Source organism: Ascaphus truei, chromosome 9 (assembly GCF_040206685.1).
Source record: "Ascaphus truei isolate aAscTru1 chromosome 9, aAscTru1.hap1, whole genome shotgun sequence".
NCBI classification, from domain to species: domain Eukaryota; kingdom Metazoa; phylum Chordata; class Amphibia; order Anura; family Ascaphidae; genus Ascaphus; species Ascaphus truei.
In genome coordinates, this window is record NC_134491.1 from 31,725,197 (window position 1) to 31,752,688 (window position 27,492).

Below are 27,492 nucleotides of genomic sequence, written 5' to 3' on the forward strand. Positions count from 1 at the left end.
GTACAGTACATGCATCAATAATTGGGGAAAAGTCAGTGCTTCACTTTAAGTACATCTTCGCTTTACATACATGCTCCGGTCCCATTGCGTACGTTAATGTGGGGTATGCCTGTATAGCTTTTACAATCTCGTTCTATAACCAATGGTTGCCGAAACCATTGGGGGTTTCCATGTTATAGAGCCCTGATTAGCACTGTGGTAGTTTAATGAATAACCCTGTTGATTGTTAAGATCTTAATTTTGTAGTCAATGTTTGCAGGTTGGAGAAAAGATTAACCACCAAACATAATTGCTCACCCATCATGCTATGCGGTGAGATCCTTCAACGCTTCCACATCTTAATATGACTGTCTCTTGTCTGTGATTTTTACCCTTGGATTATACGCGCTTTAGGGCTTTCTGAATATGTATGTCTACTACATTTATGTTATCTGCCGGGGCGGAACTCGTTTCCGGCGGGTCCCCTCTTCCCCAGGGACCTACCTGTAAAGCCGGTTCTTATGTGGCGGTGGCGACGGAGAGAGCGCCCCAAGGCTGTGATTGTGGAAGTTGGGCCCGAGTTTCGATGGGGTCTGACTTCCGTTTTAAGATCAGAAACAAAGAAGCCCAGAGCAACATCCAATGTGACAAAAATACACAGTGAAATACCTATATATCTCTTGAAAAAAGGGTCATTTAGTTAACCCTTTGGCCAAAGCATATAAGCCTGCGCGCCACTTTCAAGGCATGACCATAATATCGCAGGTCCTAACACTAACTGATTAAAATCCTTATTTACCGCTATAATTAGAGGAAGGATGGTCCTGGCATTGAACCTGTCAGAACCAGCTGCATGAAAAGAAAACCTGCTTACTTGGACAGTGGGGAGGGGCGAGCTTTAAACCCTGGCTGGGAGGAGCCACTAACCTCCAAAACAGCTGAGACCAGCTGGACAAAGTTAACAAACACACAGATACCCAGCAAGCTCTCAGAACCCCCTCCCCCCCATCAAATAATGGTAATTTGGGGGGGGGTTCTGAGAGCTTGCTGGGTATCTGTGTGTTTGTTTCCGTTTTAAGATCACCTGGGTGGGCTCAGTCTGCCGCCAGCCGAGTAACATTCTGCACCACAAGTACGGTTTGGGGAGGAGATATATAGAGAGAGGGGCGAATTTAGAAATGCCAGAACAATGTTCCGGCGACTGAAATAGGTGCACGTGTGGTAGTTCCGCACTGGTTGTCTGCATGCAGCTTTTAGTTTTTTTGATATCCAGGGCTTGTAGATAAGATGGCTGGGATTTAGATGTTTGGAGCACAGCTTTCTTGTATTTCCCTAAATATTTTGTGCATTGTGCAGTAGCTCATCTGTGGGTTGGACACTTAACCCCCTTCAGTATAGTAGAAAGATGGGTAATGCACAGTTAACAATGCATTTGCTTCTCACTGTATTGAAAAGGGGCTTTAAAGGTATATCTGTTACAGTAATTGTAGAGCAAATTGTGTGTCAAATTATCAAGGATGTTTGCCCCGTGTGTGTGTGCCAACTTGCAATGCAGGGAGTGTTAATAGGGGGAGTAAGGGAGGAATTCCATTGCATGCATGTTATAATGGAATGTATTAAATTCTGTATCTGTCTTCCCTTTTCTCTCCCACTTTTCTGCAGGTACAAATCTGCTAGGTGTGGGGTTTCGTGCAAACTGACAGAGTTTTAGACCACCTAAGATACTTGATTAGCTAGTTTCATTCAGCTTTAAACAAAATATGGTGCTGTTCATAAAAACATATTTTTCTTTGTTGATGAGCTGATATAGACCCCGTAAAGCAAGCATGTCAAACTCGCGGCCCGCGGGCCGCATGCGGCCCACAATGAACATATTTGCGGCCCAGCCCACTGGTTCCCAATGTGTGCGCCGCAGCGCCCTGGTGCACCGTGGCTTGCCTAGAGGGGCGCCGCGAGTATCCTCCCCACCATCCCTCTGATTATCCCTCCCCACCATCACTGCTTCATGCCGGCCAGGCCGCAGGGGATTGGCTGCAGGCAGAGAGTGTCAGAGAGAGAGAGAGTGTCAGAGAGAGAGAGAGTGTCAGAGAGAGAGAGAGTGTCAGAGAGAGAGAGAGTGTCAGAGAGAGAGAGAGAGTGTCAGAGAGAGAGAGAGTGTCAGAGAGAGAGAGAGTGTCAGAGAGAGAGAGAGAGTGTCAGAGAGAGAGAGAGAGAGTGTCAGAGAGAGAGAGAGTGTCAGAGAGAGAGAGTGTCAGAGAGAGAGAGTGTCAGAGAGAGAGAGTGTCAGAGAGAGAGAGAGTCAGAGAGAGAGAGAGTCAGAGAGAGAGAGTGTCAGAGAGAGAGAGAGTGTCAGAGAGAGAGAGAGAGTGTCAGAGAGAGAGAGAGTGTCAGAGAGAGAGAGAGAGTGTCAGAGAGAGAGAGAGTGTCAGAGAGAGAGAGAGTGTCAGAGAGAGAGAGAGTGTCAGAGAGAGAGAGAGTGTCAGAGAGAGAGTGAGTGTCAGAGAGAGAGAGAGTGTCAGAGAGAGAGAGAGTGTCAGAGAGAGAGAGAGTGTCAGAGAGAGAGAGAGTGTCAGAGAGAGAGAGAGTGTCAGAGAGAGAGAGAGTGTCAGAGAGAGAGAGAGTGTCAGAGAGAGAGAGTGTCAGAGAGAGAGAGAGTGTCAGAGAGAGAGAGAGTGTCAGAGAGAGAGAGAGTGTCAGAGAGAGAGAGAGTGTCAGAGAGAGAGAGAGTGTCAGAGAGAGAGAGAGTGTCAGAGAGAGAGAGAGAGTGTCAGAGAGTGTCAGAGAGAGAGAGAGAGTGTCAGAGAGAGAGAGTGTCAGAGAGAGAGAGAGAGTGTCAGAGAGAGAGAGAGAGAGTGTCTGAGAGAGAGAGAGAGTGTCTGAGAGAGAGAGAGAGTGTCTGAGAGAGAGAGAGAGTGTCTGAGAGAGAGAGAGAGTGTCTGAGAGAGAGAGAGAGTGTCTGAGAGAGAGAGAGAGTGTCAGAGAGAGAGAGAGAGAGTGTCAGAGAGAGAGAGAGAGAGTCAGAGAGAGAGAGAGAGAGAGTGTCAGAGAGAGAAAGAGAGAGAGTGTCAGAGAGAGAGAGAGTGCCTGAGAGAGAGAGAGAGTGTCTGAGAGAGAGAGAGTGTCTGAGAGAGAGAGTGTGTGTCTGAGAGAGTGTGTGTCAGAGAGGGGGAGAGAGTCGGAGAGGGGGAGAGAGTCGGAGAGGTGGAGAGAGTCGGAGAGGGGGAGAGAGGGGGAGAGAAAGGGAGAGTCAGAGAGAGGGAGAGAGAGAGTCAGAGGGAGGGAGGGAGTCAGAGGGATGGAGTCAGAGGGAGGGAGTCAGAGAGAGGGATGGAGAGAGTCAGAGAGAGGGAGGGAGAGAGTCAGAGAGAGGGAGGGAGAGAGTCAGAGAGGGAGGGAGAGAGTCATAAAGGGAGGGAGAGAGTCAGAGGGAGGGAGAGAGTCAGAGAGAGAGAGAGTCAGAGATACCAAGTGTCAGGAAGAAAACATTAATTTTATCGTTGTTCTTGTTCTTTTTTTTTTATACTGTACTTTTCTAAATAAACCTACGTTTCTATGAAAATTGAAGTTTTTGTTTTTTTGCGGCCCACCTAAACTTAAACCTTGTTTATTTGGCCCGTGTTAGCCTTTGAGTTTGATATGCTTGGTCTAAGATATATAATGCAACTATTAAAAAATAAAAAGTCTGTATAGCAATAATCTGCTTTTATATAGGTTCCGGTTTGCCAGTTAAAGAGGCAGTCCCAGCCGTTTTTCGTGGTTTCCGAAGATACAGACCCCCTGAAGGGGGCGCCGGTGTCTCCCGCAGCTCTGCTGCTTTCAGCTTCCTCGTTACATGGGGAAACAGGAAGCCGCACCTGATGACATCACAGCTTCCTATTGGCCCACAGAGCCCGGCAGCTTTGAAATGCATACAGATAGTGAACCCCAAAGTGTCTACCGGCGCCCCCTACGGAAGTAAGTATCTCCGGAAGCAGGGGATACCCAGAGCTGAAATTAATGGGGATCAGCTCCGGAGACCCCCTAATTCAATTCTTTATTAAATGACAATGGGAGAACAGGAGAGAGCTTTGGAAAATGATGCTGTAGTGATGGGTAGAGTGACGCTTTCCTGAGCATTCATTAAACATGTCTTCATTTGGGATTTTCCCTGGGGTGTATTTGCAAGGCGAAGGTTATTACCGCTTCACACGGTGATGGAGAGTAATGTTCTTCTTTGGGGGGGGTGTGTATATGTGGATGTGGGGGTGAATGCTGCACACATTCCAGATGCAGATCTGTTATTAACAGAACAACACGAGCCGTGTGCTCCAAGATCGGATTGTTTGTTTTAGTGCTAAAAAGTAGCACCAGCTTTTATAGCGCGTGCTTCATGTGTATGAACAGATACCACAGGTATCACCCAATCCTCCTTCACTCTACATACTGTGTGACACACAGGCCCAGATCCACAAACGCGGGCTCTGCCTTTACTCCGATTAATATGAATAAAAGTGCGCTAAAGCTGTTTTGTACAGCTGCGCCATAGTTTGGCGTTTTGAAATTCATTTTGACACACTGCGTCCTGTTGAATACCTCATTGATACACATGATTCAAATTCATTTATAGTGTATCTTTTTCATTTATAACTATTGCTGGTAAATATCATTAATTAGTGTAGCATTATTTAGAATAGCCATGCTGGGTAAATACAGGCATACCCCGCTTTAAGGACACTCACTTTAAGTACACTCGCGAGTAAGTACATGTCGCCCAATAGGCAAACGGCAGCTCACGCATGCGCCTGTCAGCACGTCCTGAACAGCAATACCACCTCCCTACCTGTACCGAAGCTGTGCGCAAGCGGGGAGACTATAGAGCCTGTTACACATGCCTTATTTACATCAGTTATGCACGTACATCAGTTATGACGATTGCAGTACAGAACATGCATCGATAAGTGGAAAAAAGGTAGTGCTTCACTTTAAGTACATTTTTGCTTTACATACATGCTCCGGTCCCATTGCGCACGTTAATGTGGGGTATGCCTGTAATACATTTGGAGAATGAAACATCAGTTTCAGTCCAGTACATTTTTCGTTGATACATTGCAACTTAATTCTGCTGTAACATTACTCACCGGGCATTTCCTCTTTCCCCATTTCCTTTCTGTCCAAATGGCAGCACCATGGGTAGTAAGGTCCCGAGGTAGGACAGGATCAAACTTGCACGAGCCCTATAAAGGCCGCCTCACCCTTTACCTGTGCAGTGTTTTTCCTGTCCTACCTGGTGGTAGCAACTTGCACAGAGGAAAGAGTATTTTATATATATATGTTAAGTTATGGTGGGTAAAAAAAGTGACAAAAACCCTCCACAGTAAAGCATATAGCAAATGGAAATATTACTGTGTGAGCACACAGTAATATTTCCATTTTCTCTCTCTCTCTTTCTCTGTGTGTGTGTGTGTATGTGTATATATATATATATCAGTGCCATCTTAACGCATGGGCACGCTGGGCAGTTGCCCAGGGCAACTAGCCCCATGCTAATCTATGCACAGACCAGAATTTAATACTAATTTTCCAATCACCCGCCTCAACATTGAAATCTCCCGCTAACTCGGTAGAAGGAGAAAAATTACGACTTGTAGCGGAGAGTTGGCAGGGCCCAGTGCATCGTGGCAGAAAGACAAATCAAACCGTAGCACACTGCCTGGGTTAGAGGTGCCAAGGACAGATAACTGTTCCTCCTGGGAAAATTTACATTAGGCTGTTAAATATTAGTTGCATGCGTATGGAGAGCACGGACGCAGCCGTGACGACGGCGTATGTCTAAGTATTAGAGCAAGGAAGCTACAAGTGCGTTTTTATATATAGAGGCATGAATTTAAATGTCTTTGTAGGAGGTTTTTTTTGTCTTAGGTTGTCAAACCATAAACCTAGCAGCGGATTTACGACAGGCGTGGGCTTATGTTGTTGTTAATGGGGAAAAAATGGTATATAGGGCTTGCTCTGGAGTTATGAAATCAGAATTCAATAGAGGTGTGTTTGTTATCAAATACGTGAATTTTTAGATTTCTACGCCAGTGACCTCTCTGGGGGAAAACCTATAACATATGGTAACGTAATGTATAGGGATTTCTATTTTATGTTTTATCCTCTTATTTTAGGAAACTGTTATGCATTTATTGTAACTATGTTCTTGTAATCTTTTTTCTGTAATCTAAGCACTGTATTTTTATATATCTTAAACAACTCTTTAATAAGAAATGCTTTGGGGCTCTGAATGAACCGTTTCACGCTTTGTAGAGAGTATTTACATTTTCGGACACAGTTTGCTATAACAGATTTTTGTGTGTTAAGTGGATAGGTTTTTCTATAATAAACATGGACCCGAGACCCTGGCAGATATATATTAATGACATATTTTACATACTTCTCAGGTGGTGGAAGCGTATAGATATGATTGCAATATGATTGAGAAAGGGGTTAATATTAACTAATTGAAAGTACCTTGCAAAGGATGGTATATGGAGACGGAATTTAAGGGAGATATTGTTCATTTGAGGGACCTTTGTGAAGGTGAAAAGTGGGACAGTTTGCGAGCTGTGTATTAACCCTTGTCCAGTATGCAGGTCACCTGCTCACAGGTGTGCCGTATGTGGCAGTCAGTAATGGTTAAACTTGCAAGTATGGATAAACAGTGCTCGGACAGGGGGAGGGGGGGGGCAAAGCCTTGTCAGCATGCCCTTCTGTCTGCAGCACTAAATTGCATCAACGGAAAGTGGCTCTCTGGAACCCTGTAGGACTTGGTCAAGCAGATCCTCAGTTCCTGGTTGTCTGAGAGCTCGTATCGAGCGACCGTTGCGGAAGTAGTGCCTGTGAGGACCTGAGACGCTGATGGAGTGACGTCAGCGAGGTACCCAAAGCACAGAGATCTCTGCTGTGGCGTGCACAGTGACCTCACGTGGGAGGATTTGCATGTCCTGCATCCTTGCACAAGCTCCACTTACACTGCAGACATGCACAGAAAGCCCAAGATATACATAATTTCAAATACGTAATGAGAGGGACCCATCCATGAGTTGAATGTGACAAACCTGCAAAGTGAAAGTGCAGAGTATCTGACAAAATATTAACAAACTTTCCTATTTTGGTTTTCCGCCAACAGAGCAGGGCGCAGAGGGCTCAGGAACTCTGAGCTAAGAAGGCTGCTCTAGTTAGACAGATAACTCATTGTATTTGCCATACCAATGCAGCTGGCAGAATTACAATGCTGAAAACACAGCTGTGTCATTGAAACCTTCTCAACACCCTTAATGCATTTGTTTCCATTTAAAAACAGCTGATCTTGGGGGAAACAAATTCAAATCTTCTCTGAGAAATTCTGTTGATTTGTCTCTACCTGTTACTCTCACTCTGTGCCTTGCTATCATACTTGAGAAATATATGCAAATATTGCCCCAGAAGTGCATTTTGGCAATGGATGTGTTAACTCAAATCAGTACCAGTGGTTGTTTGAAATGCTTTCCTCTGTAAACCCCCCCCCCCCACCAATTTATAGTGCCACGGCAATGTGACGCCGTGTGATGTCACGTTGATGGCCGTGAATGCGCACAAGCGGCTGGCAAGCACTGATTGCATGGGCGATAGGCGCCGATGTAAGCCGCCCCAAAATTTTGCTGCCTGTGCCTACGCCATCTGGAATTAGAAATATATATATGTGTGTATTTTATTGAGATGTAAAGGGGGTTAAGGCTGCACACCACAATTATAAATAAATAAACATACAGTTTACCGGTGCTGCTGGTTCAAGGAAGTACCTGCCAGGCAAAATCCAAAGTACACTGAGGAAAAAAGAGAGATCCAGCGCTCCACGGATTTCAAGATAAATGAATTTATTGTGCCACACGACGTTTCGACCAACAGGTCTTTTTCAAGTGATTAGGCCTAATCACTTGAAAAAGACCTGTTGGTCGAAACGTCGTGTGGCACAATAAATTCATTTATCTTGAAATCCGTGGAGCGCTGAATCTCTCTTTTTTCCTCGGTGTATTTTATTGAGGTCATACAAGTTTACAGCAATATAGTTGACAAATACATATATGAAAGCAGGTGACATTTTCGTTAAGGGAATTAAATGTGTCTTTACATCAGCATGCGATTTAAATGGGTTACCACCTTAATATATTACCTGCTATTATCGTAGAGAACTAGAAGTTTTCAGGAACATAGCCTCTGTGATAGGCTTAGCCTGCAAATACAGTTCTTTTAACTCCACCCAGTGTTAATTTCCCGGTCAATTATACGAGTTAAAAACATCAGAGCAATCCAGTAATGTTTAAAACTGGAGAGCGCTGGTCCACAGATAGTTTAACTGCACAAAGTATACGCCTTTTAATTCTTGCCTCCAAATGAAATTTGAAGCCATTGTTTTTTAACCTCTTAAGAAATGGGTTGTACCTGCAACGGGAAGGCCCAGGAGAGAGGTACAACTGGCATTTTAATAATCATTGTACCTCACCAAGATACCAGTACGTCATTCCATCTTGCTACTGTATATCTCCATCAAGTTTTGGGAGTCAAAAGTACATAATTAAATGTGTACATTTTGGTCAGGTCCTTGAGTATCTCCGTTCCCTGGTATGTTACTTTTACCAGCAACACTAAGAACCTCCAGATGTGAGGGTGGTGGGTCTTCTCTCTTCAACCTTAACAATCTAGACATGTCATTGTCAACCTTAAAAGTGTATTATTATTTTTTAAGCTTCAAATCTGTTGTTGCCGAGGTTTGCACCACATCTCCTTGCAGACCACCACATCTCCATGGCTTGCAGACCACCACATCTCCATGGCTTGCAGACCACCACATCTCCATGGCTTGCAGAACACCACATCTCCATGGCTTGCAGAGACTTGCATCACATCTCCATGGCTTGCAGAGGTTTGCACCACATCTCCATGGCTTGCAGAGGCTTGCACCACATCTCCATGGCTTGCAGACCACCACATCTCCATGGCTTGCAGAGGTTTGCACCACATCTCCATGGCTTGCAGAGGTTTGCACCACATCTCCATGGCTTACAGAGGTTTGCACCACATCGCCATGGCTTACAGAGGTTTGCACCACACCTTCATGGCTTGCAGAGGTTTGCACCACACCTCCATGGCTTGCAGAGGTTTGCACCACATCTCCATGGCTTGCAGAGGTTTGCACCACATCTCCATGGCTTACAGAGGTTTGCACCACATCTCCATGGCTTGCAGAGGTTTGCACCACATCTCCATTTCTTTCAGAGGCTTGCACCACATCTCCATGGCTTGCAGAGGTTTGCACCACACCTCCATGGCTTGCAGAGGCTTGCATCACATCTCCATGGCTTGCAGAGACTTGCATCACATCTCCATGGCTTGCAGAGGTTTGCACCACATCTCCATGGCTTTCAGAGGTTTGCACCACATCTCATCTCGGGCTGAAACTTGGACCCTATAGTGTCCCAGTTCCGGCATTAAGGTCTGGGGAGTTTGGACCCGCTGGAGCTAACGGAACCGGTTATTTTAATATGTTGGTGTATAAACTATAATACTGTATTTCAAAGCGGGGACAAAAGCCCGCGAAGATTCCTGTACACTAAGGAATGCAAATGGTCAGGGAGGGCGACCCAAAGTCTAGGAACCAGGCCCTGATCAAAAGACTCAGCCACTCTAACTGTTTACATGAGGGCGGAGAAGCATGAAGCTGGAGTGGTTTGTAGGTGCTATAACTCACACCTACAAACAAGGAAGATCCTGCCAGATACTCCATCTGGTAGACTGGCCGGCGCCCCTGATTTAGAGGTGGGGCTACAGAAATGAGACCCTCAGAGTCCCAGTACGCATGGGCCAACTAGCTGGGGGGCATGGGTTAAACTGTGTTCCCACGTTAGAGATTGGGTACAGTAATTGTTCTCCAATAGCCTGTACTCAATGTTAAGAATAGGGTTACAAAGGTATATAAACTGTTGTCAACCATACAGTCTTTGTCTTCTGATTACATCTTGATTGATACCTGATTGCTGGAGAATTGCTATCTGATACTTCTTCATTCCAAACCCTAAGTAAGTGTTACCTTCTTGCCTGTTAATTGTACTATATTGCTGTGTTCACCTATTTAAGGAATAAATATACTTTATTATATCTAAGCCTCGTTCAGTTCAACCCAGTTATTTGGTGTATATTATATCTTGTCATAAGTTACCGTGACACACCACATCTCCATGGCTTGCAGAGGTTTGCACCACACCTCCATGGCTTGCAGAGATTTGCACCACATCTCCATGGCTTGCAGAGACTTGCATCACATCTCCATGGCTTGCAGAGGTTTTCCCCACATCTCCATGGCTTGCAGACCACCACATCTCCATGGCTTGCAGAACACCACATCTCCATGGGTTGCAGAGGTTTGCACCAAATCTCCATGGCTTGCAGAGGCTTGCACCACATCTCCATGGCTTGCAGAGGTTTGCACCACACCTCCATGGCTTGCAGAGGCTTGCATCACATCTCCATGGCTTGCAGAGATTTGCACCACATCTCCATGGCTTGCAGAGGCTTGCATCACATCTCCATGGCTTGCAGACGTTTTCCCCACATCTCCATGGCTTGCAGACCACTACATCTCCATGGCTTGCAGAACACCACATCTCCATGGCTTGCAGAGGTTTGCACCACATCTCCATGGCTTGCAGAGATTTGCACCACATCTTCATGGCTTGCAGAGGCTCGCATCACATCTCCATGGCTTGCAGAGATTTGCACCACATCTCCATGGCTTGCAGAGACTTGCATCACATCTCCATGGCTTGCAGAGGTTTTCCCCACATCTCCATGGCTTGCAGACCACCACATCTCCATGGCTTGCAGAACACCACATCTCCATGGGTTGCAGAGGTTTGCACCAAATCTCCATGGCTTGCAGAGGCTTGCACCACATCTCCATGGCTTGCAGAGGTTTGCACCACACCTCCATGGCTTGCAGAGGCTTGCATCACATCTCCATGGCTTGCAGAGATTTGCACCACATCTCCATGGCTTGCAGAGGCTTGCATCACATCTCCATGGCTTGCAGACGTTTTCCCCACATCTCCATGGCTTGCAGACCACTACATCTCCATGGCTTGCAGAACACCACATCTCCATGGCTTGCAGAGGTTTGCACCACATCTCCATGGCTTGCAGAGATTTGCACCACATCTCCATGGCTTGCAGAGGCTCGCATCACATCTCCATGGCTTGCAGAGATTTGCACCACATCTCCATGGCTTGCAGAGACTTGTATCACATCTCCATGGCTTGCAGAGGTTTGCACCACATCTCCATGGCTTGCAGAGGTTTGCACCACATCTCCTTGGCTTGCAGAGGTTTGCACCACATCTCCATGGCTTGCAGAAGCTTGCACCACATCTCCATGGCTTGCAGAGGCTTGCATCACATCTCCATGTCTTGCAGAGGTTTGCCCCACATCTCCATGACTTGCAGAGGTTTGCACCACATCTCCATGGCTTGCAGAGGTTTGCACCACATCTCCATGGCTTGCAGAGGTTTGCACCACATCTCCTTGGCTTGCAGAGGTTTGCACCACATCTCCGTGGCTTGCAGAAGCTTGCACCACACCTCCATGGCTTGCAGAGGCTTGCATCACATCTCCATGGCTTGCAGAGGTTTGCACCACATCTCCATGGTTTGTAGATCTCGCTGTTGTTGAGAAAAATAAACTGCAGGGATTTTTTTAAATTCCACGTTTATGGCCCAGACTAGAGCTTGGTAAGCTCTGTGCCTGCAGTGTGGGACCCCTTTGCAGCTATGTCCAGTCCTCAAGGGCCACCAACCGGTCAGGTTTTAAGGATATCCCTGCTTCCGTGCAGGCGGCTCAATCAGTGGCTCAGTCAATGTTAAGATAGTGCTCTCCCGTCAGCCCAGCTGCTTGTTGCGGGCCCGCTCAGTCCAATAGCGTCACGGATGTGGACAGAAGTAAGAGAGGAGAGGGTCAGTTCGCTGAGAGACACATACACAGAGAAACTCAGCTTCTGCTCACTTGGAACAAGTCTTTACAGTGGTTGAAACACCCTACGCGTTTCACTCATTGAAGAGCTTCATCAGGGGTGCTGTTCTCGAGGGAATAGGGTCCCTCTTGTAATCTACACGGCACAGGGACAGTGTCTCTTATTCATTAAAGTACCATGTGATAGGGGAAGCAGATTATTATGTATTGTCCACAGTAAGGATATATATATGTGTGTATATATAGTATAATAGTGTGTGTGTATACTCACACACACACAGAGAAACACACACATGCATTAGACTCCTATGGGCTGATAGTGCTTGATTTCTACTTAATAGGGTGAGGCTATCCAAGTAAACATCCTTGAGTCAGATGTGACAACATGCTTAAAAAAAGCCATAAAAAGCATTATCTCATCACCTCCTTCATAAGAATGTAAAGGTTATTTCCTCTTGCTCTTAAAGGCACAGTCCCTCTGAGTAATACACTGGTTTCCAACCTTTTCTGTTAACGAGCCCCTTATATTTATAATTATATTGTGAAATTTTGCTGAACCCCGAACCTCTCCAATAGCGCGTCTGAGATCAGATTCATTGTAAGCAGCGGTGGATTTCCAGATCCGCCGCCCCAGGCACCTACTTGGTGCTGCCGCTGTAAGAGACGTGTTCAGAGGTACGCAATGGAGACTGTTTTAAGGTGAAATTAAAATAAGACTTTATTGCGCCTGTTGCTTTAAACACAGCAAACATGTAAATCAGCAAACAAAATCCGCTCCACTCTGGAGTATATATACACTTGTGATCCAGTTCTCTTTAACTGCGTGGTTAGCCCAGCGATTCACCAGCCCAAATCATAGAGACATTTATATATATATATAGATAGACATAGATAATAGTCTTATAAGAAAAGTCTTATCTGTTAGCTGGGTTGCTGTAGGGGAAGCTTCTCTGCTCTCTTGGATCCGCACCCTTGTGTGCTAAGGCAATGTCCGGCTCCAAGTTTAGAATCTTGTCCCTTTTGTCTTGTTGTCAGCTTGCCGCTCAAGACATCTGTCCTTCCTTGGTTCAGCCCAGTTGTGGATTAAGGAATCTCTCTTCTTGTCTCAGAGGCAGGCTTTTTCTAACACCTGTAATCAGCCAGGTGGTGTTAGTTAATTGCCTACTAGCAGTTAACCACCACACTGCTGGATAAGAGGCACATTTGTGAACAGGGATAAGTCCCCTGTTACACCGCCCTCCGTCTTCTTCGAAATCGCAGTGTCATCAGCGCAACATCTTGATGCTGCGCTGTCGCCATGTGATGTTGCAGCCTCAATTGACGTTGCAGAAAGAAGGCGGAGGCAGCAGGTAAGGAAATTCCCATCAGGCCCGAGAGCGCGGCCTCTGTGTATGGGGGTGGAAGTATTTGCTGCCCCGAAATTTTGCAGCCTGGGCCTATCGGGCCAAATGGGAAAATCACCACTGATTGTAAGGAACCCCAACCCTCTCTAATAATGCGTCTGAGATCAGATGTATTGTAAGGAACCCCAACCCTCTCTAATAGCGCGGCTGAGTTCAGATGCATTGTAAGGAACCCCAACCCTCTCTAATAGCGCGGCTGAGTTCAGATGCATTGTAAGGAACCCCAACCCTCTCTAATAGCGCGTCGGAGATCAGATGCATTGTAAGGAAGCCCAACCCTCTCTAATAGCGCGTCTGAGATCAGATGCATTGTAAGGAACCCCGACCCTCTCTAATAACGATGTGAAACAAACAAAAAGCGCAACAGATAAATTGATGAAACAATTAAAAATGTAAATCAAATGCTGCCTAAACACCTGTGGTTTCCCTAAACCACATTAACTACTGAACTAAACATACTGGTGTTCATGGCGCAATATTGATAAATAGTGTAATATAATGTGCAGATAATCCAGTGATAGAAAAAGAAAAAAAAGTACACCCTCTTTGAATTCTATGGTTTTACATATCAGGACATAATAACAATCATCTGTTCCTAAGCAGGTCTTAAAATTAGTTAAATACAACCTCAGATGAACAACAGCACATGACATATTACACCGTGTCATGATTTATTTAACAAAAATAAAGCCAAAATGGAGAAGCCATGTGTGAAAAACTAAGTACACCTTATGATTCAATAGCTTGTAGAACCACCTTTAGCAGCAATAATTTGAAGTAATCGTTTTCTGTATGACTTTATCAGTTTCTCACATCGTTGTGGAGGAATTCTTTACAACGTTGCTTCAGTTCATTGAGTTTGCGGGCATTTGTTGATGCACAGCTCTCATAAGGTCCCGCCACAGCATTTCAATCGGGTTGAGGTCTGGACTTTGACTGGGCCATTGCAACACCTTCATTCTTTTCTTTTTCAGCCATTCTGTTGTAGATTTGATGGTGTTTTTGGGATCATTGTCCTGTTGCATGACCCAATTTCGGACAAGCTTTAGCTGTCAGACAGATGGCCTCACATTTGACTCTAGAATACTTTGGTATACAGAGGAGTTCATGGTCGGCTCAATGACTGCAAGGTTCCCAGGTTCTGTGGCTGCAAAACAAGTCCAATTCATCACCCCTCTACCACCATGCTTGACAGTGGGTATGAGGTGTTTGTGCTGATATGCTGTGTTTGATTTTCGCCAAACGTGGCGCTGTGCATTATGGCCAAACATCTCCACTTTGGTATTGTCTGTCCAAAGGACATTGTTCCAGACGTCTTGTGGTTTGTTCAGATGCAATTTTGCAAACTTAAGCTGTGCTGCCATGTTCTTTTTAGAGAGGAGGCTTTCTCCTGTCAACCCTTCCAAACAAACCATACTTGTACAGTCTTTTTCTAATTGTACTGTCATGAACTTTAACATTTAACATGCTAACTGAGGCCTGTAGGGTCTGAGATGTAACTCTTGTTTTTTTTGCAATTTCTCTGAGCATTGCATGGTCTGACCTTGGGGTGAATTTGCTGGGACGTCCACTCCTGGGAAGATTGGCAATTGTCTTGAATGTTTTCCACTTTTGAATAATCTTTCTCACTGTAGAATGATGGACTTTAAATTGTTTGGAAATGGCCTTATAACCCTTCCCAGATTGATGGGCAGCAACAATTGCTTCTCTAAGATCATTGCTGATGTCTTTCCTCCTTGGCATTGTGTTAACACACACCTGAATGCTCCAGACCAGCAAACTGCTAAAACTTCGGCTTTTATAGAGGTGGTCACACTTGCTGATGATCAATTAATCAAGGGCATTTTATTAGCAGCACCTGTCTGCTACTTAGCATCTTAATTCCTATGGAAGCAGTAAGGGTGTACTTAGTTTTTCACACATGGCTTCTCCATTTTGGCTTTATTTTTGTTAAATAAATCATGACCCGGTGTAATATGTCATGTGTTGTTGTTCATCTGAGGTTGTATTTACCTAATTTTTAGACCTGCTAAGGAACAGATGATTGTTATTATGTCCTGATATGTAAAAAAATCATAGAATTCAAAGAGGGTGTACTTTCTTTTTCACACCACTGTATATAAATTCAATTAGGTGTTTGGTTTTGTGTTTTATTTTCCTGCTGGTCATTTAAGTAAAAGCGGGATACATCGTATACACTTTGGTAGTTTAGGTTATTGATATAAGGCTATGGCCCCTGTCCTCCCTGCTGCACGCCGCCGGGCGGCATGGCGGCGCGTGCAGAGACTACAGCCGCGATTGACGGTCTGTAGGGGAAAGTGTGGGGGGGCAGGGCCATGACAGGGGGCGCAGCCATGACGGGGCATATTTACCCTGCCATCGGCTGCGCGTGGCCACGTGACCGCGTTGCGGGAAGACAAAGCTTTGTGGGCCCACACACACACAGCCACTGGGGCCTGCCCTATAGAGGGCTGTGCGGCACGCAAGCAGTAGCGCTCGCCGCCATGACCACTGGGAACTCAGCCTAAGGCCCCGCTCACTCTGCTAGCTACGCAACGGGCGCGCGCGCATTCGTCTCTCATATTTGGTAATGGGAGTTTTCAGACTTGAAACTACTCCCAGCGGCGAAGTACAGCGTTGACGCTGCTGCAACTCGCGGAGACAACAGAATTAGTGATTTCGTGCGGCAGCCGCGTCACGTGTGCTTCGCCAGCCAATGAATGAAAGTTCCAGCTTTTTTTCTAAAAAGAGGATGACCTCTTCCCCTGTCCCGCCTACTGTCGGTCCATTCAGTCTGCTGGGTATGTTCACACGAGGCGCGCAACCGCGGACGCGCGCACCGAACATCGGGTAGTAGGCAGAGAGAGCTCAGCTTTTGGCTTTTCACAGCCAGAAACAAATTATTATAGCATCTCACTACTAAGTACTTGAGGATTATAGTAATAAGTATGTGGGCATGGTAAAAAACAAAAGATCAGTAGTTAGGATGTATGTATATCTTTATTTATATAGCACCATCCATGTACATAGCGCGTCACAGCAGTAATACACGGGACATAATAATATAACGCATAATGGGAAATAACCGCTTTTTACATAAAAGTAACATTAGAAAAAAAGTCCCTGCCCCGAAGAGCTTACAATCTAAGTGGTGAGTAGGAAGGACGCACGGAGACATAGGAGGGTGTTCTGCAAGAAGCCACGGTCAATGTATGAAGTGTATAGGGTCAGTGCTAGCAGTATAATTTGCCACGCATGGAAGGACCCCCTGGCACTGCAGGTTAAACAGGCCCTACAACACACGGAGAATCCAATCCATGAGCAAGCAGGGAGGGACTGGTGGAAGCTGGAGAGTATGGGTGTTTCTGAGGGCTGCCTAACCAGAACCTGCTGGGATATTCCCTACCATGTATGGTCAGAGGAAGGGGAGGATACAGCAAGGAAAGGGAAGGAAGGCAGAGAGGATGTGAAGAGTGACTGGGATAAACAGGGGGGCGGCTTGGAAAAGAGGGGGGAGGGTGGATGAAACAGCAGGGGTGGGAGCTAGAAAGGGGGAGGTGGAGAGTTAAGGAAGGAGGTAGAAGGGGAATTTAAAAATAGGGTGACAGGGATAATTGGGGAAAGATGGAGACTGCACGAGGGAAAGAGATATATAAGGATTAGATGGAGGGGAAAGGGTAATGGGAAGGAGATGGAGGGTGTTGGGGAAGAAGAGGGGCATGTGGGAGAGGAAGGTAGTGACAGGTAGTGGGAGGGAGAGAATAGATGATGCTGGCTGTAGAGAGGTGGGGAGAAATTACAAAAGAAGGCGGCATACAAGTGGAGAGGGGAAGGGAGGGACATCACAAGGCTCTTGCTGAAGTTGTAGAGCTGGTTTCGTGTGTAAGCAGTATATCGCCTTGCAGGGGAGAGGGAGGGTGCTGTGGGAGTGGAGAGTTGTGTAATTGCACGGCTCAGCGGCCCCCTCCCTGCACACTCGCACTGCTGGGTTTTCTGTTGTTGTTGCAAGCTCTGAGCTCAGCTGATGACTCACAGCCATGCAGTCATTGCACTGTGCACCCAGATACAGCCTTTGCATAGCTGGAGCAGGGGAAACACTGTCGCCTTGTAGCTGGAGCCTGGCTTCTGCGACCTGGGGCGGACCCCTTTTATTCTACTACTAGGCTCCGTGTGGACTAGGTCGCTGCTGCAGGAGGAGTGAAACGAGCCTTTCTGTGCAGGACAGACCTCTGTGTTACTGCACAAGAGCTATTTCCATGTTGTTTCGCGGTGCAGATAAGGGGTTGGATGTGCCCAGCCCGGCTGTGGCTCTCTCTGCGGGACCTTGGTGAGTTACTGTGGGGTTGGTATATGGTATATACTCAGTAGACGACATTGCTTCGTCTTTTATAAGGTAAGGGGCGAAGCGTTGCGGAGGCCAGCGGCAGGGTGCTCAATACGTCTCCAGTGATTCCGCGCCACTTATCTGGATTTAGGGCGGCTTTTTCGGGCTTCGGCTACTGTGAAGTGGAGCGGGTTTGAGATCATAAGCCACCTGGTTGGACCACGTTTGGGTTGGAGAGCGGGCACGAGCGGTTCCGCTTTGCATGCTGCCGAAGTATTCGTTGCAGGGTGCTGCTAGTGGCTGTATTTGTCCCAGAAAGAGTAAGATACTTCTTAGGCTGTGCTACCTTCTTTAATGGCTGAACATATGATTTAAGTATGCTGTCCTCGGCAGAATGCATTACGCATATGTTTGCGTCAACCCATGTGCAAGGATCAGCAGATTTGCAGGCGGACGCGGTTTCCAGCAGGATATTGCAGGCTAGCACCGGGTGAGGGGGGAAGTTCTCCCTTCCCATGCCTTAAAAAGAAAATCATCATTTTTAACCAAAAAAACTTTATTTTATTTTTAAAGAGCAGGACATGCTCCAGGGGGCAAAATGCTGAAATGTGTGAGTTAAACTTGCAGAGACTTCCAGGAGGGGTTGCTGCTTTGATGCCTCACTTAATCAGTGCTTCCTGGCTCTGCAGAAGACTTCAGAAGGGTGTTGTCCTGTTCAGTTTTCCTTTATAGTGCAGCGTGTTCATTTACAGCTTTATAGGCAATCAAGTCATTCTTCTCTAGTGCTGTGAGTGCAAGGCCATCTGTGCTGGGATAATTAGGAGGGTTTTTTTGTCATTCTTTTTGGAGATACCAATTGTCTGTAATTGCAATAAGGCACTTGAGGAAATTGGATAAATATTTCCTGGTTTTTAACCAGCTACTACAAAACACCAATAATTGAAAGCGTTAAATATAAGGGGGGGGGGGGGGCAGGCTGACTCCAAAGCATTCCCACACAGCTATTCTGCAGCTTGTCACACTTTCCCACATTTAACACTGCCAGAATAATTAATTTTATAAGCATGTGCTGTGCCCTCCACGTTACTAGCTGAAGGAAGCAGCCTGCTGCATATCAGGACAGTACAGCTAGAGAAAAAGGAAGTGCAAAGCCACCAATTAAAGTTGCAGCTTCACTTAATTATAAGAAATATGTCTCTCTAAACATTGACTCTACATCGTTTCCTGTGAAATTCACCAGTAGCTTTGCTATGTTATGAGATTGTCATGCAAGAATCTATTGAGCCACGGCCTTAAAGTGACCACTCGGCCTAAAAACTGCGTGATATTTCTGCACAGGTCAGTGGAACATTGGATTCAATGCAGCATTTCAGGCAGCTTCCATTTCTCGGGTTTTCTTAAAGTTTGTGTGCTTTTTAGAAAGAAAAAATATATATATATATTCTATTTTTTTTTTTTTTTTTTTTTTTTTAAGAGCAAACTAGTTTCCTGGTATTTCCTAAGACATCAGGCTGATTTCAAGATTATTGCATCTCTGACAAGAGGCTTTTTTCAGCATGAAAGATTGTATTTTTTTTTTAATGCTGTTGGGATTCTTGGCTGCCAGCATGTCGCAGCTGTCCCCTTCCAAGAAAACATTCCCTGCTCAGTTTCCCGGATCTCTCTGGGAAAGCGTGTCTGGGAGAAGCCCCCGAGCTGGGGGTGCCTCGCACAGTGGCTGAAGTTATCTGGCAAACCTTGCAGAGACGAGCTGTGATTTGAATGCGTGGCCTATACGTATTTAATGATCAGCTCTTGGGGACGGGAATCCTCTGCTCACACGGTGTATTTGTGCACATTGCACGGACCCTTGCAATGACCATGTTGATGTATCAAGTAAATAACCCCTTTGCTGCCTTGGATTGCAGCCAGTTTCAGAGGGGTGCAATTTGACTGTGCAGTATTGTATATATTTAGACTGCACGGTCATTGGTTCAAGAATTCCCTTCCCACTCTGTTTGCAATAATGTAAGTTGCATATACGCTTTTGCATGAATGCTGAAGTTACAATATGTTTGCAGTGCTTCTGCTTCCTTGTATCGCATGCTAAATTCCTTATTTCAGCCAGATTAACATTTTCTGCATGGTCGCAGTGCAAAACAGCTGTGGGTTGCACTATCACTTGTATTGCAACTGCAATTTTCTACTGATTGTGCAACTGAAAGCTGCTTTGCATTGCAATCTTTGACACACTGTTCCCAGTACTATTCGAACTAAAGCCGTGCCATGCCAAATACAATACAAAGGCTTTAACTGTATTGTTACTGAAAGCCACTCTGATGGCAAAATAAACCCCTAATGTGCTGTTTTAATTCAATGCTTTTACAGAGTAATATATGCTTAGATTGTAAGCTTTTGGGGCAGGGATTCCCTTCTGCTAATTGTTTTCTCTTCAGTCTAGTGCTAATATAAGTGCATCAACATCTGTATCTGTGTTTTATCGTCATAACCCTGTATGCAAAGCATACTTTGTGTTTTTCTGAAGATAACATGAAATTATAGTAAATCCAGTATATTCGTGATGCAAAGACGGCTTTTATAGAAGTCACAGTACATGATATGACGGGATAATGGATACATTCTGCTAAATCATTTCCTCATTGACTGAGCCGTAATGACATGATGCAACTTGCCCAAGCTCATGAGGAGCTGGCACTAAGGCCAAGCCCATGGTGGCGGCTTCGCTACGTGTGCGCGTGCACTTCCGGGACTCTTACTTTATTGCCTATTGGGGTTTTTCACGTGCGTGTCGACGCTGCTACATTTTGCCGCCGCAACTCAAATGTGAGATTTGGGGCTGCAGTAGCGTGACTACAGCGTCACGTGAGCTGGTTCAGCCAATGAGGGCGAACCAGATCAGTGACGCGTTTGCCACGCCACCCCAATCTCCTGCAGCAAGCGTACGCATCGTTTGGGACGCCCAAGGGAGCGCGCGCCCGCGCCACAACCATGAGCTCGACCTAAGACTCCAAGCAGTTTCTCCCACTTGAAACGGTGTCTTTACCAGTAGGCCTTCCATCCACCCTAAGATATTATCTAGAAACTGTGCTCTGTAGAAATCAGAACCTTCCTTTTTAGGGACCAGGGTAATCTCGCAGCTGTGTGATTTGGTAAAACAGCAGCTGCTGTATACAGAGGCTGTAAAAACACTGGGCATCTTTGATGTACGTTATACATACACAGACAATACACACTTAGAACATACATTATCTTTGGCTGGCAGTTTTTTTTACTACTTAGAAACTTCTTCCAGCTTCTCACATCCTGTGAGTGTGGAATGAGCCCTTTGTGGCTTGCAGCTCCAATTGCAGTGTGTGCATGCTTTGGTATGGAAAACATTCCATACATAACCGGGTGTGTGCAGGCATGTGCAATCAGTTGGCAGTAATGGCGTGTGGGCGTCTTTGCTTATTATATGGCATGCTATGCTGGGAATCCACGTAAACAATTCTCTTTTTTAATTGGATACATTACCGTGATGTTATTTGAATTGTACTTTTTAACCCTTCAAGGTGGAAGGTTGTAGCAATGTATTTCCTTGCATTGGATTGCAGGCTCGTTTAGCACAGAACGAGTTAAGATCCAGCCTGCCTATTATTTTAATAATGTTATTCTGCATCTGGGAGGACAGCACTTGCTTGATCGCTGTCCTGCTGAACTTACATTCTAGTTTTTAACAGGTAAGGCACAGGGTGTTTGTGCTATAGTCACGTGAAACTGGGCTTAACAGCGTCACAAGCGCCTTAAATACAAATCAGGGCTGGGATCAGCCAATCAGAACGAATTAAAGCTCACAGACCACATCATTTCACTATTCGAGCTGTTTCATAGGTGGAACGTCAGTGATGAGGCACTATGGCTCAGAAATACTAGGAATTGGTGTCCTCATTGTGTTAAGAAAACTAAAAACTACATTCTCCCTTCATTCTACGGGATCAACACATTTGTTTGCCTTCAAACTTTCTTAAAAGTTAACTCTAATTTATGAAATACCAGAATATTGTGCATCCTATACAGTAATATCAAATGATAACTATACTTCTTAGAATATCTTGTGTGGTTCCAGGAAGCAATTGGGTAAGGCCTCATTTCAGGAATCTCTTAATGAACCAATTTACTAGCAGACAGGCCTGCCTGCAACACGTTGTTCCTCCACAGTGCTGCCTACATATGCAAAACTGCACTGAGAACTTTCTAGTAAAAGAAAAGACATTCTATATTTCCAACAAACTACTACAGAGGAGACCGAATTCTTACTCTGAAGAGCTTGCAGTCTGATAGATGTGCTTGTTGTATACAATATCTGGGTTTCAAATCCTAACATGGGAGGTACTTCCCATGAATGTACCTCAATTCTGACCACTGCTATTATTATTTATTTATAAAATATTTTTACCAGGAAGTAATACATTGAGAGTTACCTCTCGTTTTCAAGTATGTCCTGGGCACAGAGTTAAGACAAATAATACATGGTTACAAATACAGTTACATAAATGAGCAGGGTATACATTATATACAAGACAGTGCATGCACAGTTAAAGATAATATATATTATGGCCGTATGAAACAGTTACAGACCAGATTAAAATGTGAGGCAGCCTTAGATTTGAAAGAACTTAAACTGGTGGTGGATGTAAGAGTCTCTGGTAGGTTGTTTCAGTTTTGGGGTGCAAGGTAAGAGGAGCGGCCGGATACTTTGTTGAGCCTTGGGACCATGAACAGTCTTTTGGAGTCTGATCTCAGGTGATAAGTGCTACATGTGGTAGGGGTGAGGAGCTTGTTCAGGTAGCTGGGTAGCTTGCCCATAAAGAATTTGAAGGCAAGACGGGAAAGGTGAACTTTGCGCCTAGACTCTAGTGATGATCAATCTAGTTCTTTGAGCATTTCGCAGTGATGTGTGTTGTAGTTGCATTGGAGAACAAAACGACAAATTGAATTGTAGAGGGTGTCAAGTGTGCTAAGGTGGGTTTTAGGTGCCGAGCCATATACTATGTCTCCATAGTCCATAATTGGCGTTAGCATCTGCTGTGCGATACGTTTTCTGACCAGGAGACATAGGGAGGATTTGTTCCTATAAAGTACCCCTAGTTTGGTATAGGTCTTGGTTGTCAGGGTATCAATGTGCATCCCGAAAGTTAAGTGGGAGTCAAACCATATGCCCAGGTATTTAAAACTAGTAACGGGAGTTAGGGTGGTGTTAGCGTTGGTTCTAATCTGGAGCTCAGTCGCTGGAAGCTTTAAAAATTTAGTCTTGGTCCCAAATACCATTTAGTCTTGTCAGTGTTTAAAAACAGTTTGTTTTGGGAAATCCAGTTTTCGAGTCTCAAAAAGTCAGACTGAAGTATGTGTTGAAGGTCAGAGAGGCTATGGCTGTGTGCATATAGGATTGTGTCATCTGCATACGTGTATTGAGGCTTCCTGACAAGCTGTGGGAAGATCATTGATGAACACTGAAAAGAGTAAGGGCCCCAGAACACAGCCTTGCGGGACGCCACAGGTGATATCCAGGGGGTTAGAGCCAGAGATGGACACATGTTGGGATCTTCCTGATAGGTAGGACTGAAACCAGTTTAAAGCATGCTTCCCTATTCCAGAGCTCTGGAGTTTAAGCAGGATAGCATGATCAACAGTATCAAAAGCCTTTGCAAAATCTAGGAATACTGCACCTGTGAGTTGACCCTGTTCCATTCCACACTGGATTTCATTGCAAACTTTTAGCAGGGTAGTTACGGTAGAGTGTTTGGGGCGAAAGCCAGATTGGAATTGGCTAGGGAAATTTGTCTTGTTATAGTAATCGCTTAATTGGGAGTGGACACATTTTCCATGACTTTGGATAGGATTGGGAGAAGGGAGATTGGCCTGTAGTTTGAGACAGTGTTTTTGTCCCCACTTTTGAAGATTGGGACAACTCTGGCAGCTTTCCAGGTCTTAGGGATATGACCTGCAGACAGGATAGAGTTGACTATGGAAGCAATTGGTTTGGCAATTGCTGGGGCACCATGTCTTAGGAACTTAGATTGTAGTAAGTCAGGTCCACAAAGGCTGCTTAGTTTTAATTTGAGGAGCGCTTGTGTAATCTCCTCTTCGGATACTGGGCCAAATTGAAAATTGTGGGCAGTGCTGGGAGGGGGTGGGGCTATAGGGGTTCTCCCAGGATGAGATTCAGGTTTGTGGTTTGGGTTGCGTTTCGCTAGTAAGTTAGTAGCACACCCCACAAAGTAATCATTGAATGCATTTGCAATGTCAGTGGGGTTTGTCAGAGTAATATCGCCCTTAGTGATATTGCTTGGTTGTTGATGGTTAGAAGGCTGGAATATATTGTTGATAACCTTCCAGAAGTTAGCTGGGTTTGATGTGTTCTGGAGGAGATTGTCAGAGTAATATTGTGCTTTTGCGTGCCGTGTTTGCCTTGTGCACATGTTCCGCAGGCATCTGTAGTGATTAAAAGCAGAAGTGGCACTTTGCCACTGTAACTGGGAGAAAAATAACCCATGTTATTTTAGATATTGGGATTTTTTTAGGTTTCACAGTTTAAGGTTTACTTAAAGGAACAATTCAAGCTGGCAAATTTTTCCCCCCAACTTCAATGTAGAATAGAAGCAGGGGGTCTACGGAGCTGAACCCCTTTAATTTCAGCGCCGGGGCACCTTACTTCTGGAGATACGTAACTCTGACGTAAGTGCTCGGGCTCAGCAAGCAGGTCTTTAAAGATTAAAGCTCCCGTGTCACATGGGCCAATAGGAAGACGCACCGATGATGTCATGGTTTCCCATTGGCCCGCAGGGCGTGAAATCTCTGAAGAAACGACATATATTATGACGAGTGAAGCGGCTACCGGCATCTAATTTGCAGGGGGTCCCTGCGATTGAGCTCCGGAGACCCCCAGCTTCAACTCTATATAACAATTCGCAAAAAAATCAGCAGTTTTCGTTGCCTCTTTAAAGGAACAGTTCATGCAATATCTTACGTGGGTTTTTTTTTTTTTAAATACATTTTTTTATATACAGTATAATTTAACTCTTAATGAAAATTTTAAAGAAGTTTTTTTTTTTTTAAAAATACTGAGGATCCTTTGATTTCTGTAGTAGGTTTTAGCACACTTCCCAACAGTGCAAGATATTTGCAACACTTTTCTGTCACTGATGATCATTTGTTGCTAATATTCCTAGCAGTTTGAGCTGTAAACTGTAACAATAGATAATGTTATCTTGATGATATCAGAATACATTGTAGCTGCTGAGTTACACTGAATGTGCCGTGCACAGCTAAGCTGCTGAGTCTTTTCCTTGTACGTCCATTCATTTTAATTCATGTGATGATGCATCATTTAGGTCAGGAAATGAACAGAATGGTGGAGAGGAGGCACATGTAATTAAACGCATGGGAGCACCAAATTAAACTGCAAAACTAACATTGCCTTCAATGGGAGTTTTAGTGCGAACGTGCCCCTATTGGAACTTTCCCAGTATAATGAATAACCACCAATGTATCAGTGTAGTCACAAGTTGTGCCAAAAATGCTAGTTGTTTAATTCCAATTTTTTCCTTTTCTATTTAGAGCAAGCATGTCAAACTCAAATGCTAACAAGGGCCAAATAAACAAGGTTTAAGTCTAGGTGGGCCGCAAAAAAAAACAAACTTACATTTTCATAGAAACGTAGGTTTATTTCGAAAAGTGTTGTGTGTGTGTGTGTGTGTGTGTGTGTGTGTGTGTGTGTGTGTGTGTGTGTGTGTGTGTGTGTGTGTGTGTGTGTGTGTGTGTGTGTGTGTGTGTGTGTGTGTGTGTGTGTGTGTGTGTGTGTGTCTCACAAAACGAAAATAAAAACTAAAAAATGTAGAACAGGGAAAATAAAAACTAAAAAAGCCAGATGTGAATGACTTCTGAACCCATTAACCAGTGTCAGGATGCCCCTCTTGATTTCCAAAGCAGCAATCCCGCCTGGAATCGTACCTGATCCGCAGTCCCTCAAGGTACTATACTGCAGGGGAGGTGTTTCCTACCTGTCTTCCGATGTCCCCCGCGTGAAACTTGAGTCAGATCCGGAAGAAAGCAGAATAGGTTATTTCGGTGTAGGTATAGGGCAGTTAAGATAAAAACGACAGACAGAGAGGCGCAGAGAGAGAGGCGCAGAGAGAGAGGCGCAGAGAGAGAGGCGCAGAGAGAGAGAGGCGCAGAGAGAGAGAGGCGCAGAGAGAGAGGCGCAGAGAGAGAGGCGCAGAGAGAGAGAGAGGCAGAGAGAGAGAGAGGCAGAGAGAGAGAGAGGCAGAGAGAGAGAGAGGCAGAGAGAGAGAGAGGCAGAGAGAGAGAGAGGCAGAGAGAGAGGCGCAGAGAGAGGCGCAGAGAGAGGCGCAGAGAGAGGCGCAGAGAGAGGCGCAGAGAGAGGCGCAGAGAGAGAGAGAGGCGCAGAGAGAGAGAGAGAGAGGCGCAGAGAGAGAGAGGCAGAGAGAGAGGGAGAGAGAGGGAGAGAGAGGGAGAGAGAGGGAGAGAGAGGGAGAGAGAGGGAGAGAGAGGGAGAGAGAGGGAGAGAGAGAGAGAGAGAGAGAGAGAGAGAGAGAGAGAGGGAGAGAGAGGCACAGGGACAGGGATACAGGCACAGGGGCACAGGCACAGGGGCACAGGCACAGTGACACAGGCACAGGGACACAGGGACAGGGACACAGGGACAGAGACACAGTGACAGAGGCACAGTGACAGAGGCACAGGGGACAGGGACACAGGGGCACAGGGGCACAGGGACACGGACACAGGGGCACGGACACAGGGGCACAGGGGCACAGGGACACAGGGACACAGGGACACAGGGACACAGGGACACAGGGACAGGGACACAGGGACACAGGGACAGGGGGACAGGGGGACAGGGACAGGGACACAGGGGCAGAGGCACAGGGACACAGGGACACAGGGGCAGAGGCACACAGGGACACAGGGGCAGAGGCACAGGGACACAGTGGCAGAGGCACACAGTGGCACAGTGACACAGGCACAGGGGCAGAGGCACAGGGACACAGTGGCAGGGACACAGTGGCACAGTGACACAGGCACAGGGGCAGAGGCACAGGGACACAGGGGCACAGGGACACAGGGACAGGGACACAGGGGCAGAGGCACACAGGGACACAGGGGCAGAGGCACAGGGACACAGTGGCACAGTGACACAGGCACAGGGGCAGAGGCACAGGGACACAAGGGCACAGGGACAGAGGCAAAGGGGCACAGGGACAGAGGCAAAGGGGCAAAGGGGCACAGGGACAGAGGCACAGAGGCGCAGGGACACAGGGGCAGGGACACAGGGGCAGGGACACAGGGGCAGGGACACAGGGGCATGGACACAGGGGCAGGGACACAGGGGCAGGGACACAGGGGCAGGGACACAGGGGACAGGGACACAGGGGACAGGGACACAGGGGCACAGGGGCAGGGACACAGGGACACAGGCACACAGGCACAGGGGCACAGGGACAAGGGGCACAGGGGGACAGGGGGACAGGGACACAGGGGCAGGTACACAGGGGCAGGGACACAGGCACAGGGACACAGGCACACAGGGACACAGGGACAGAGGGACAGAGGCACACAGGCACAGGGACAGAGGGAGACAGGGAGACAGGGACAGAGGGACACGGACACAGGGACAGGGGGACACAGGGACAGGGACTCAGGGACAGGGACAGGAACACAGGGACACGGACACAGGCACAGGGGCACAGAGGGACAGAGGGACAAAGGCA

At 46.2% G+C, this 27,492-nt stretch overlaps 1 protein-coding gene across 3 annotated transcripts in view; it reads left to right on the plus strand.

Moving 5' to 3' along the window:
* Positions 1-27,492, plus strand: part of MIDEAS (mitotic deacetylase associated SANT domain protein) — a 91,044-nt gene that overhangs the window by 23,751 nt on the left and 39,801 nt on the right. The window contains exon 1 of one of the 3 annotated variants that reach the window (XR_012803851.1): positions 17,236-17,725. The exons of 1 other annotated variant lie outside the window; for it this stretch is intronic. The gene's annotated coding sequence lies outside the window, so the exon portion shown is untranslated. Of the gene's footprint in view, positions 1-17,235; positions 17,726-27,492 lie in introns of those variants that run through there. One more of the 3 variants, XM_075614287.1, reaches the window with a different exon arrangement.